Source organism: Notamacropus eugenii, chromosome 4, assembly GCF_028372415.1.
Source record: "Notamacropus eugenii isolate mMacEug1 chromosome 4, mMacEug1.pri_v2, whole genome shotgun sequence".
Classification (NCBI taxonomy): domain Eukaryota; kingdom Metazoa; phylum Chordata; class Mammalia; order Diprotodontia; family Macropodidae; genus Notamacropus; species Notamacropus eugenii.
This window is the reverse complement of record NC_092875.1, coordinates 449,136,271-449,151,162: the sequence shown is the minus strand read 5'-3', so window position 1 is coordinate 449,151,162 and position 14,892 is coordinate 449,136,271. Positions and strand designations below refer to the sequence as shown.

At 38.6% G+C, this 14,892-nt stretch overlaps 1 protein-coding gene across 1 annotated transcript in view; it reads right to left on the bottom strand.

The window, feature by feature from the left end:
- The window catches only part of LOC140501957 (uncharacterized), a 102,320-nt gene that overhangs the window by 69,102 nt on the left and 18,326 nt on the right, over positions 1 to 14,892 (bottom strand). The window contains exon 2 of the mRNA XM_072606173.1: positions 2,148 to 2,359. The gene's annotated coding sequence lies outside the window, so the exon portion shown is untranslated. The remainder of the gene's footprint in view (positions 1 to 2,147; positions 2,360 to 14,892) is intronic.

The following is a 14,892-nucleotide window of genomic DNA, read 5'->3' as shown; positions in this document are numbered from 1 at the left end:
TACTAGCTGTGTGACTTTGGACAAATACATAACAATTTCCCTCAGACTCTGTGAAAAGGAGATAATAAATAGCTCCTACCTCCCAAGGTGGTTGTGAGGATTAAATTAGTTAATATTTCTCATGTACTTTGCAAACCTTAAAGTACCATTTAATGTTAGATATAGCTATTTTCTTTAGTTGCTTCTGAGTTTCTCTTCTCTCTACTTAACTGTTGGTGTCTCCCTTCTGAAATCTGTTTCCCTCCATTCTCAGGTTTGCGTGAGAGAAACTAGGGTCTTAGAGATGACATGTTCTCTCTGCCTCACAGTTTTTTCAGTTCAGACCCTCGTCACGATCTTCAGAACTATGACTCCCTCACCCTAGACTTGTAGACCATGGTCCTGGAGAAATATTCTCCTATATAAACTCATAGGATCTTGTATTTTACTCTGTGATGTCACTACTAAGCCAATATCCCAAAGATAAAGAGGAAAGGACTCCTATGTACAAATACATTTATAGTAGCTTTTTTTGGTTGCAAAGAACTGGAAACTAAGGTGTTGCCCATCAAGTGGGGCAGGGCTGAACAAATCATGGTATACAAATGTAATGGAATATTAGCATGCCATAAAAAAATTATGCAGTGGATGGTTTTAGGGAAACCTGAGAAGAGTGTCTGAATTGATGCAGAATAAAGTGAACATAACCAGAACAATTTATACAGAACAACATGGTGATTTCATGGTGTGGGAGGTTCCTGGTGTAGAAAAGCAGCTCATCTATAAATTATACTATTATTAGATTATTGTTTGTGGCACTAAGAGGTTAAATAGCCTGCTCATGGTCATAAATGTAATTGGTGCCCCAATGACTTGAACATAAATCCTCTTGACCTAGGGCAGCTAGATGGTACAGTGGATAGACCACCAGTCCTGGAGCCAGGAAGACTCATTTTCCTAAATTCAAACCTAATCTCAGACACTTACTAGCTGTGTGACTCTGGGTACACCCTGTTTGCCTCTGTTTCCTCATCTGTAAAATGAGTTGGAGAAGGAAATGACAAACCACTCTAGTAGCCAAGAAACCCCAACTAAAGACTGAGTGATGAACTTCTTGGCTTTAAGGCCACCTAATGTCCATTACTGTCATTCTTTTGTCATCTCTCTCTTTTTCTCTCACTCTCACTCTTTCCCCTTGCCAATGTTACAATGTGTCTTGGTTATCTTTTTAGATTATGAACTTGTCTCAAGGCAAGGATATACTAGCTGCTCTAAATTATTCCCTAAATACCAAGTACAAATTATTAGTGGGTCTAATTACATGCGGAATGGTGACTGATGACAGCAATGAACTTTTGTAGTTAATGTCCCACAGTTGGCATCGTTAAGTCCCATTGATACTATTCTAAATTTATATTACATTATTCAAAAATGAGTTTTGGTGCATCTTCCAACTGGGTATTAGAATAAACTCAGATTCACCCCTATTTGTGTCCTTAGTCTCCGGAGTGCTTGCCTGGACAGAGTGCTGGGAGGCTCGGCATACAATTTATAGCAAGATTTATGGAAATTGTTTTAACAATTCAGTCTCTCAAAACTTTCCCATTAAGACACTAGAGCTCCAGAGGACTAATGATGAAGTTTGCTACTCACCTCCTGACAGAAGTGATAGACTGAAGGTGCCAAATGAGACACACATTTTCAAATATGGCTAATGTGGGGATTTGTTATACTTGACTATGCATGTATATTACAAGGGTTTGGTCTGTTTTTTATTTTTTTAACAAGGTGAAACATCTCTCCCAGAGGTAGAAAAAATAAAAAAAAATGCTCACTTAAAAAAACACACTTAAAAAATGAACTAGAAATGGCACCAATAACTACTTTTCAAAATCTATTTGTTAACCCATTCTGATTCCTATACCTCCCTGCCAAAATGCCTTGGACCCCTTAGGGCTCCTCCTACCTGAAACTTCCTCACAGAATAACTAAAAGCTTCTAAAATAAGATTGTAATTTGCTTCAAAGTTACATATGTGAAAAAAAGACAGAGATTGTTTCCTTTCCACCTTTGTATCCCCAGTGTTCGATGTGTTGTTTGGATACTTAATAATATTTGTTAAATCAAAATAAAAAACAAAGTTATATACGAACATCAGAATTTCTCACCGTCCCTAAGGAATACTGGCAGGTCATCTTGCCCTCCATTTTCAAACCCTTCGGCCACAACCGCAATCACATCCCATCTCTCCTTGTCCTCCTTGCTCTTCTCCCACAGTCTTCGAATTCTACCGCCAGGCTTACACAAGCTGACCTGGGACACGCCATTGGTTTCCTTCTTTAAGACATTCCAGTTTTGGGAGGGGCTTTTCATTTTGGGGCTAAAAGGGAATTCAAAAAGGCAGCGTATTACAGTAGAAAGAACACTGACTCTGGAGTTAAAGGCGCTGGTGTAAAATCCCACTTCTGCGGCTTTCTTATCTGGGCTAGTTATACAATCTCCCTAGAACTCAGTCTCCTCATCTATAAAATGAGGAGGTTGGACCTTATGGCCCCTTTTCAGCCCAGATCTATGATCCTATGACTTTGGACTAAAATCTGCTTCAGATTTTTATTTGTAATTAATCAATCAATAAGTATTTGTAAAGTACTAACTTGGAACCGCAGACTGTGCTAAGCACTAGGGACATACAGCCAAAAAAATGAAACAACCCCTTGCCTGTAAGGAGCTTTCTCCCATTATAATGGGGGAAAAAGAAGTTTAAATAGATGAACAGCACAAATACAAAGGGAATAAGTTTGGGTATATACGTAAATGTCAATGAATAGAAAATATACAAAGCAGTTAAACACAGGGTAGTTTGGGAGGGTGGGAATTAATGGTTGAGATCAGGAAATATTTCATCCAGAAGACTGTGGCTTAAAGGAAGAGAAGGATTCTGGGAGGCCAAGGTTAAGAAGGAAGTACATTCTAGGCATCGGGTTTGGCCTCTGCGAAGACATGGAGATAGGAGATGCAGTATTGTGCGTGAGGAACAGAAATATTTGGCGAGGTCACAGAATACAATACAGTGGTGAAAAAAAAAAAACACCTACAAATCGCAAATTACTTAGCCTTAAATTAGTGCTAAATTTTAAGTTTTAAAACTCCCTAATAAATTAAAACTATATATGGGGATAACATATTTCAAGTAAATGATAAACTAAATTGCTATTTTAAATTGAGCGTTGGCATCCTTATACTCTATGAGGTCATTTTCTCTTCCTGTCAGTTAAGAAGAATCAGGATTAATATTAATAAAGGCATTCTAAACTATTTTATTATTGTTTTGTTCAGGCCTTTAGGAGGATTAAAAACTCCTCTGTAACATGCTGGTCTAGTTAGTTGTTTAGAATACCAGACAGCTAGGGGGCTCAGCAGATAGAGCTCTAGACCTAGAGCCAGGAAGACTTGAGTTCAAATGCAGGGTTAAGCACTCACCAGCTGTGTGACCCTGGGCAAGTCACTTACACTCTAGTTGGGGTAAATGGGGTGTTAAGGGAGAACTAGCACCTCTAGGGAGTACTTTTCAGGGCTGTTTATCCACCTTCAATGTCCAACCACTTGTGGCTCTAAGGAACTGAAGCATGTACAGCAGTCAGACCTTGCTAAAAATGTCTAGGCAGACAGGCTAAGCTAGGGTGAAAGTAACCAATAGGTCTCATACCAGTTGGTGAATTAGGGGGATGCCTACTTCAAGCCTGTGAGACTTCCCGCAGCAGAATGGGCAGATGAGAATAATTTGTCCCAGTAGCCATGAGGGTAGCTGAGGAAGGTGCTATGGATCACTGAAAGCTCGGTCAGGCATCCAAGACACCAGAGTCATCCACTCCATCCTAGGCCATCATCAGTTGTCCTGACTTTTGTCCTGCCATTGGACTTTGATGACTCTGGAAGAGAGAGTGAGACTGACAACTTGGTGCAACTTTGCCTCACTTAAATCCACAAGACATCATCCTGTGATGTCATTGGTCTTCTTTGAAAAGGAAGGAAGGAAACTGGGTGCTGGATAGGGCAGGGGAACTGTCTGTCACACAACCAGGAAGCATCAGCATCATGAACCGAAGCCAGGTCTTCCTGACTCTGAGACTAGCCCTCAGTTCACTTCTACAGAATGCCTCTTGTTCTGAACTTAGCAAATATTTATTGATAATTCTTTGATCATTTTTTAATTGTTGGACGAAGAAACTGTTTAACTTAATGATGACTCAGAACTGTGCCATTTTAATACTTTAAAATAAATTTTCAATAAAAGAGTGTTTTTGTTTATCTGCTTTTTACAACCCTAGCAAACTAAGTTTAGAAGGGGTAGCATTTGAAATCCTCCAAAATCTTATGCAAAATACTGAGTTCTCTTTTACAATTAATTATGTACTAAATCACATGAATGAACCATTCTTACACGTTAAAAATCCTCACAAGACCAGAGGATACATTGCAAGACATGATTTTTCCAGTCATTTTAAAGGGGGAAAAGAAGAACTCTAGACATAATCATCCTCTAACTCAGAGGTGTCAAACTCAAATAAAAACAAGGTCATTAACCTATACATTATGTTCTGGTACGCAGCCCATGGGCCATGTCTTTGACACCTCTGGCCTACATGTACCATTCATTTTCTTATTTCAGAGGAAATTGAGAGCTTATATAAAGATGCTGGCTTGACCATTCTAATACATCTTGATATTCATTGCTACAGCCTTCTCCCAATTTATATTTAAAATTTTAAGGTTCTCAAGCATTGGAAAATCCACTTCAGTCAGTTCTTTTGTTTAACAGGGATACCATTCCCACTTCTTATAAGATCACAAAATGGTCTACAAGAGTATTGGAGAATCCAATAGTCTATGTATATGTACGCTTTTGGCCTGTAATCATATGATCTTCTAGGCTTGGTGAGATCAGTAAAAATCAGCACACAAGGATTCCCCATACTGATCTGTCTATGTACCCTCTCCACTAGGGGATGAGATCCTCCTCAACCCTCACAAAGAGAAAAGGATGTTGGTCATGAAAGGCTTCCAATATTTTGATTTTTTTTAGTAGTTTGGGAAACTCAATTCAGACTCTCCCCCCAATGTTCTGTTGTGTCCCATTAATTAGTTTAGGTCTGTGGGTACCACTCAGCACCTGACAACTGCTGGATCCTAAAGGGCCACTAAAACAAGAGAGTTAAGTATAAACTTAATATAAAACATTCTCCCTTTGCCAAATAGCTTCCTCCTCTTACCTTTCTTTGCCCATTGCCCACATAAAAATTCAATCAGGGTTCAGGAATCAGACTAGTTGCATAACTCCTCACTCTGCATTTTTGATTTACATCTTATCTCAACTGGAACACTTGTACTGTTTTCATAAGTTTTGTATACAAGTTGTATCCTAAGATCATTGCTTTTCAATAGAGCAAAAGAATAAGAATCAATCTATTTCCAAAATAATCAATTAATTCTTCCCACCCTCTAAATGTTGCATATCCTCAAAGTTTATTGAGACTTCCTCTTTCCTCTTGGCACTTTCTTCCTTGGGGATCTCATTCACTCCTAAAGTTTTGGTTCTCTCTTCTATGCACGTGTGTGTGTTCATCCTTGGTTGCTGAAGAAGACCATGCCATCAGAGAAATGATGACATGACTTGCACTTGACTTTGTTTTTGAGTGAGGGAGGGTTGTGCAGGTCACCAGTCTCACTTCTCCTCTAGAGCCATCTCAATCCAGTGACCAGATATTCATCAGGATGACTGGAGATGTCACAGGATGAGCCGATTGGGATTAAGTGACTTCTCCAAGGTCACACAGCTAGTGAGTGTCAAGTGTCTGAGGTGAGATTTGAACTCAGGTCCTCCTGACTCCTGCACTGGTGCTCTATCCACTGCACCACCTAGCTGCCCCATCTCTTCTATGCAGGTGACTCCCAAGTCTACATAGAGAGACCCTAAGCTTTTCCTGAACTTTAATCCCACATAACAAACTGTCTGCTTGACATCTCCACCTGGATCTCCATTCATTCCTCCAACTGAGTGTATCCAAAACTGAACAAATTACTTTACCCTCCTCCCTCTGCCTCCCCCCTCAACCTGCACCTCTGCTAGAATTTCCTATTTCTATTGAGGGTACCACCATCATCTGGTCACTCAAGCTTGAAAATCTGGAGTCATTTTGACTGTTTTCTCTCCTTCACTCACTGCTGGCCAATCAGTTATCAAATTCTGTTGATTCTGCCTCTATGATACCATTGTCTCTGTTCAGTTCTCTCCACACATAGCGTCACCACCCAAATAAGATACCTCACCACTGCTTACCTGAAACAGTGCTATAGGCTTCTAATAGATCTCTGTGTTGTCAGACTTATCTATTTTTTAATCTGTCCTTCCCACACCTACGAAAATAATTTTTTAAGGCTGAAGGAACAACATGCTTAGATATTTGCCTTTGGAATACTATGCTGGAATACTGCTCTTGGAATACTATTTAAGACCCTCAAAAAGCCTTGTGTAGCATCCCTTCAGATTACGTATGTTCCTAAAGTGTCTATGCTCAGCAAAGTGTCTTTAGGTACTTTATTTCACACTTCAACATTCGTTCACACATTCTGCATTCTACCCAAGTCCAACTACTAGCCACTCCTAAACTTGACACCCATTTCTAACCTCCTCAGTATTATGGAGCTGTCTTCCAAGACCAAAAAACATTTCCTCATTTCTGTCTTTCAGAATCTTTGAGTTCCTCCTCCCCCATAAACCTTTTCCCTATCTCCTTAGTTGAAGACTTCTCTCCCTCCCCAAATTTTAAGCTAGTTTGTCTTCATCTTTCATTTTTTCCCTAGCATATCATTCCTTATATTTCACTTCTTTGAGAACACAATATCTACTCTCAGTAGAATGAAAGCTCATTGGCCGAATGGACTGTGCTGGTTTTCACTTTTGTACCAATACCTGCTACAGTGTCCTGCATAAGAAGGTGCCTGATGAATACAAGTTCTGCTGCAGCTCTGAAAGACGGTGGCATTTTGGTCACTGAATCAAATACTTGTTTTCTTTGTAACCAACAAACTATAAGCACAAAGGGATCTTATATTTTTTATGCCTATAATGTAATTGTGAAACTGTAAAGATGTCACACGTTGGTTATCAATTGTGAAGTCTCCTTGTTTCCTGATAACACCTGAGTCAAGGGTGCTTTCAAGTCATGTATAACTGAGTCTCTTAAAGAGTTTATATACGTAGAAAAATAGAGCATTTACCGATATTTTCTCAGTCACCTTTTTTGGGCTCTTAGAATCCAGAGTCGTTCCCACTCCCCAAATCCACCATGATGAGGCATTGAAGCAGGACCCTGTATACAGTAGGTGCTTGATAAAAGTATATTGCTACTGGTTATTCTATTCTCTCCGGCAAGAATGAACTTCTTAAGGAGTCTAATATCTAGCTAAAGTTTGTAGTTTTAGTTGTCTGATGCCCTATGCTAAATTTATATCTCCTTTATTTTCTCCGTTATCTTACAATTGTCAATGAAAATTAACTGAAAATGTTTGACATCCTAGGAATACATATATGCCTACATAATATGTGCCTAATATATATGCATACACATGTCCATGCATATATATGTACATACACACATATATATTTTGCTAACAAAATTTTCTAAATGAATGCTATGTGGAAAGACAGATCCATACAGATCGGACTATTTTATAAGACATGGTTTTCTTTATTGCTTGGTTTGGGTGTTTGGAAGGACAATGAAACACAGGTGAAGGATATCACTAAAAAAATAACAAGGTTAGTCACCCTTGGTGAATAAAGCAAGGATGCCAGTTATGGCAAAACTAGTTCTCCCTGTTAATGCGCCCTTTGAGATGTGGGTGAATGGGAGGCTCTCTGGGTGTTGTCAGAACCCAGCCTGGAAGCTGCAGGCATATTCATAACAATGGCTGGTCAGCCCTTCAAAACAAGACAGACTTGGGCTACCAAATGTAGCTGATTATGCAACACTCCCTCTGAACTGAAATGACTACAACTGTTAACTAGGAAAACGACAACAAAATACGTGTAAGTATTCTAAAAACCATCATCTACTTGTTCTAGGCATTCAGAAATAAGGCACTATAGATGGAATTGTTGGGTTAGGTGATAATGCGTGACATGGGATGGAATAGGGCCTTTAAGAAGGATAAGAGGAAAGACTTAATGGCTCAAGTGATTGACTAAGTTGCCTCCTTACTGAAAGAATGAGCCACTTTGGCATGTTACTGAAGACATAGATACACAGAGGCTTAGAGTGCCTGTCACATAGGTTCTTAATAAAGGCTTGTAGACTTGACTAGACTTGACAAAAGGAGAAATATGCAGAGCCTTTTCTTTTCTCCTCAATCAAATACAGCATACCTTACGGGCAAAGAATTATCTCTCTGCTACCTTTTTTTCCAGGGACAACTAGCTAGCATATTGGATAGAGCACCAGGTCTGGAGTCAGGAAGTCAGGAAAACAAGTTCAAATCTAGCCCGGCACTAGATATACTAGCTGTATGACCCTAAGCAAGTCATTTAACCCTGTTTGCCTCAGTGTCCTCATCTATAAAATCAGCTGGAGAGGGAAATGGCAAACCACTCTAGTACCTTTGTCAAGAAAACCTCAAATGGGGTCATGAAGAGTCAGAAAAGCAACAACCTTTCCCTCCTTCTAAGACAGGGGTGGTGGGATCATTCCCTGGTATGTTGGGAAAAAGATATAGGTGTGCGTGTGTGGGGGAAAGGTTAGTTGAGGATTTAAGGACTTTATGTATGGAAGAAGACATTCCAGGAAGAGATCAACAACTCTCAAGGGAGCTCCCTTTGCTTCTTAATTTCTTATGACAAGCTAATTAGACTCAAGGAGCACGAATATTCTGAGGTCCCCATTTTAGAGCCTGTCAGTCAGGAGCCACTATGAAGGGCTAAATGTTTGCATGTCTGGACTCTGAGAGAGTTAAACATTTTCTGGATGCCAAACAGGGAGTCAGTGTTTCATCATCACAATGCTGAAAGGGTGAATGAGGACAGTGAAACTTGGGAAGCTCCTACAGAAGCCTGCTTGTGTCTATCACACTTCCTAGGATTCTCTTTCCCCATTACCCCAGTGATCCTACTCGTCCCATAACCCCACATAATTAGGGCTTGCATGTATCTGGGCAGAACTGTAATATCTTGTTTATATTTGCATGTATTTATTTGCATTTGCTTTGTCTCCACCATTAAATCACTGGGCTTCCTAAGTTTATAATTTTTCCCAAAGATCACTGACTCTTAGAGTTGAAAGGAACCTTTCAGGTCATCCTCTGTAATTTCTACCCAAATCATTGGTACCTTCTAAATCAGTCCTTCAGAATTGGTCAGCTGGCTTTCGTTTGAAGGGATGAAGTGACTTCACCACCCCCCCGAGGAAATCTATTCTATTTTTGTCTAGCTCTGACTGGAAGTTTTTTGGAACACTGAGCTGGAGACTGCCACTCTTTAACTTCCACCCACTGATTCCAGTTCTACTCTCTGGTGCCCAGCAGAACTTAGTGTCATCCATTTTCAACCTGACAACACTTTAAATATTTGCTATCATGTAGCCTCTAATGGTTCCCTTCTCCAGTTATTTCATCCAGTCATTGTATGACATAGTTTCAAATCTCCTCATCCTCTCACTCACCATATTCAGGTGATAGCTTATTCACGTCCTTTCTAAAACATAGTACCCAGAGTGGCACAGTGCTCCCAATATTGTTTGACCAAGGCAAATAATAGTAGAACTATGACCTATTTCACTGCAAAAACTACGCTCTTATTAATATATCCTGAGATTATATTAGAAAATGGGGACCAGTCCTGCTTCACTCAGGGCTTGGGAAGGTTTTATTTTTTAAATGTTTTACTTTTATTCTTACATTATGAATATGGTTATATTACAATACAAGTGGTTTCTCTTGTAATCCTATGTATTTTAATTTGTTTACTTAAAAGCAGAACCCATCTATTAGATTTGTTTGTCTGCTACATCATGTTTCTGATGAACATTGAATTTAGAGGTGTCAAGAATTCTCAGGTCTTGCTCACATCTCTATGCTTAGGTACTTAGATTCATAGGTTTTGGATTGTGAAGGGACCTTTATGATCCTCAAGCCTAATCTCTTTACTTACAGGTAAGAAAACCAAGGCTCAGAGAAGCTAGCCAAAGATCATACATGTAAGTAAGTAGCAAAGTTGAATTTGAACCCATGTCTTCTGATGCCCAGTTCAGTGCTCTTTCTACTACATAGCACCCCATTTCATAGCATTATGAGTTGAGTAGCTCCTCTTCCATTTATAGAGATTTCCAAATCTCTATACTTGTACTAACATCTTGCCATACTAGGGTTCCTCATCTTTACGCATGAAACTAATTTTTTGAACCCAAGTATAAGACTTTGCCTTTATCCCTATCCAATTTCATTTTAACTTTCCATGCTAGTCTGAAATATTTTCTTTGAAGCCTGATTCAGGGAGCAAAGTGAAGATGGTAGAGTCATAAGAAGCTTTATTTTTGCTTAGTTTACCCAGCACAGCTCCTATACAGCAAGCTAAAAAAATGTACCAAGTCCGATTCTGATCAGAAAAGCCAAGAGAAAATCACAGTGAATCATTCTTCCAGCCCAGGGCAGTTTAGGAACAGGGACAGAAATCTGTGGATATTGGAGTAGAGGATGGCCAAGAGTGGATGAAAGACAGGAAAAACTCCAGCACCTAGGGGCAGAAAGGGAGCTGGGACAGAGTACTATAACAGTAAGGAACCCAACATACACAGGAGGGTTTCCTGTACAAGTTCTTAAATCTGCTTTTCTAAAAGGAAAGCAACTTTTGAGGGATCAACAATCTACTTTAATTAAGCACATAAATCATTCACTTAGTTCAGGGGAAAAAATCAGCACCCTGAACTTCAGAGAAAATACAAACAGAGACACAAAGATCAACCAACAGACAGGGCTTCCAACTATCTGAGCGTAAGCAATACATACATTACAGATCAACAGACAGATCCAACTATCTTACTATTACATACATAATTACCAGAGAAAGAAGCCCAACATCTGGGTTTTCAAAGCCAAAGGGCTTGTTAAAATGGCTGTCCAGAGTCTCACTTGGTACACAAACCTTCTTCCAAAAAATAATCCCCCAAAGTAAAACCTCATCTCAGAGTATTTATACACTTTTCAGAGCCAGAGGTCATCACAACCCTTGAAAACCAGTGCCTCATTAGAAATTAACCAAAGACGTGGGTCTTCCAATAAAAAAAATCTCCCCTAATCAAGCTTCCCTTAATAGGCAGGTCCATTAATGGGTAGGGAAGATCTTTAACTCTCATTAGCATTACAAGCATTATTGCACAAAGCATTAGGGCATAATAAGATTCCAGGGGATCTCTGAACCGGCACAGGGAGCTAGAAGAGGTGCCATCTGGCAACTCTGTTACCCATTTTACTGTTCCAGATAACAGATCCAGGGTAGAAAGGAGCAATCATAAGTGAGTGGGGCCCTACTTATATATTGAGCAAGGAACACATGTCAAAAACTTAGCTGTGTAACTCAACCCAGGAGCAGAGTGGCTACTCACTTCTAACCTTTAGCCCAGCACATAAGTCTTGCAAGTAAAATACCCAGGGCAAGAAACCAAGACCAGAGAGAGCTGGCAGTTCAGTCACTTTGAACCTGCAGTACCTCCCAGTGGGCTAACAGTACTCAAGTCCAGCACTATTCTACTGGAAGTCAACTGTATATAAGCCAACAGACCCAAGTTGTAGATATCAGACCAGGAGGTCAATAAACACAAATCTGCCCAGATCACACCACTTTGGAAGCACTGAAAACTTGCAGGCCCCCAGATTGAGCTGTGAAAGCAGAAGAAAGATACTAAAGACTGAAGTTTAGGCCAGTGTTCCCACAGGGGTGAGCAGAGACTAATGCTAACATAAAGTACAAAGTCAAGAAGTAGGCTAGAAGAATGAGCAAAGGAAAAAAGAACTACCACGGTGACAAGCAAGCTCAAGACTCAAACACAGAAGACAATGACTTGAAAACAATTAGAAGCAAAGCCTTAAAGAAAAAAATGCAGACTGGACAAAAGCCTAATAAGAATTCCCAGAGGAGTTAAAGAAAAAAAATAAAGGAGCTAAAATATTATTTAAAAAACTAAATGAGAGCTATGGAAGAAAGATATGAAAAGATTAATGACTAAGTGAAGCAGGTACAAAACATTACTAAAGAAAATAACTCAGCAGAGCCAAAATAGCAGTTTAGAGTCAGCAACCACCTGAACTCTCTAAACATTCCTCTCCACACAATGTAAAAACAATTCCTCAAATAAAATTTTGGAGCAGCAGAGCCAAGAAAAGGTCAGGATTATTTTTCCAATCTAGCACAACTTAAGAGGCTGGCAAGAGAAGTTTGTGGTGGTAGCACCAGTGGTGGGCCCTGAAGCAACGTGGTTGGGAAAGGGGTGGCAGTAGCAGCAGTGGCATTGGCAGCAGCTTTGGGAGCTCTCAGTTCATACACTGTAAGGGGATTGGATAGCTAGTGAGAAAGAGATTACCAGGGATCCTTTGCTAGCACTGGGTATACCTAGTGCAAATGGGGAATAGCAGACTAAGTTGTGTATATGCTTGTGATGGAATACTATAGTGCTGTAATGACAAGCAGAATGCTTTCAGAAAAACCTGGGAAGCCTTATATGAACTGATGCAAGGAGAAGTAAACAAAACCAGGAAAACACTATGGAAAGTAACGGCATTATTATATGATGATCAACTATGAATGACTTAGTTATTCTGAGAAATACAATGATCCAAGACAATTCTGAAAGACATGATGAAAAGTCAATGTGGATCAAATCGTACTTTTTAAACTTTCTTCAGTTTTCTTTTTTTTCTTTTGGTCTATATTTTCTTTTGCAACATGACTAAAATGGAAACGTTTTGCATAACATCAACTGTATAATCTATATGAAACTGATTTCCTTCTCAAGTTGGGGATGGGAAAGGAAGGGAGAGAATTCAGAATTCAAAAATGTTTTTAAAAAATAAAATTTTTTACATGTAACTGAGAAAAATAAAATTAAAATTAATTTTTTTAAAAGAAAGAAAATAATACTTTAAAAACAGAATTAGTCTAATCATAAAAGAAGCAAAAAATTCACTGAAGAAAAGAATTCCTTAAAAACTGGAAATGGCCAAATTTACTCTGGAGCAGAATTTATTATGTGTCAGATGAAGTAAAAAAAAAAAAAGATAGGGGTAGCAATCATGAATGATACAAAGCAAAAGCAAAAATAGACCTAATTTAAAAAAGAAAATCAGGGAAACTACATTTTGCTAAAAGCTACTATAGATAATGAAGTAATATAAAAAAATTTTACAGCAAGTTTCTCTGATAAAATTTCCTTTTCTTAAGTATATATGGAAGTGAGTCAAGTTTATAAAAATAAGAGCCATTTCCCAATTGATAAATTGTCAAATGATATGAAAAGGCAGTTTGAGAAAGAAATCAAAGCTATGTAGAGTCGTATAAAAATGCCCTAAATCACTACTGGTTTAGAATGTAATTTAAGTGTAATAGAAATGTAATTTAAAACAACTCTGAGGTACCACCTCACACCTACCAGAAATGACAAATGCTGGAGGGGATGTGAGAAAAGAGCTATACTAATAAATTGCTGGTCTTATTTTTCTGAAGAATAATTTGGAACTATGCCCATAGGGCCATAAAACTGTGCCTACTCTTTGACCCCATGCCTAGATCTCTATTCCAAAGAGATCAAAGAAAAAGGAAAAGGAGGTAAATGTACAAAAATATTTAAAGTAGCTCTTTTTTGTGGTGGCAAAGAATTGGAAATTGAGGGGATGCCTGTATATTAGGGAATGACTGAACAAGTTGTGGTATATGACTGTGATGGAGTACTATAATTGTGTTGGAAAAACCCGGGAAGACTTATGTGAATTGATACAGAGTGAAGTGAATAGAACCAGGAGATCACTGTACACATTAACATTCAATATTGTAATGATGATCAAATCAGATACCCTGATTCAAAATAATTTCAAAGGACTGACGATAAAAACGTGATTTCCACCTCTAGAGAACTGATGAACTCTGAATGCAAAGTGAAGTATAATTTTCTCACTTTATTTTTCTTGCTTTTTTTTGAAATAGGGCTTATGTAGAAATATGTTTTGCATGATTTCACATGTATACAGTCTATCACAATGTTTGCCTTCTTAGTGTGTGGAAGAGGAATGGGAGAGAGGGAGACAATTTGGAACTTAAAACTTAAAAAGAAAAGAATGTTAAGCACAAGTGATGATTTTTTAAAAAATCTCCTAAAATGGAAAAAAAAAACTCCTTGAAAATTAGAATTTTCCAAATGGAATCTAATGGCTCCATGCAACATCAAGAAATAATGAAACAAAGTCAAAAGACTGAAAAAAAAAATTGAAGAAAATGTGAAATATCTTATAGGAAATGCAGCTGACATGGAAAACAGATAATTTAAGAGAGATAATTTAAGAATCATTGGATTACCTGAAGTCCATGAACAAAAAAACATCATATTTCAAGAAATCATAAAGGAAAATTGCTCAGATAGCTTAGAGCCAGAGAGCAAAGTAAAAACTGAAAGAATCCACTGGTTACCTCCTGAAAGAAACCCCCAAATGGAAACTCCCAGGAATATTATAGCCAAAATTCAGAAATCCTAGGTCAATGAGAAAATATTGCAAGCAGCCAGAAAGAAAGAGTTCTAGTACTACAGAGCCATAGTAAGGAACACACAAGATTTAGTAGCCACCACCATGTAGGAAATGAGGGCTTGGAATATGATATTC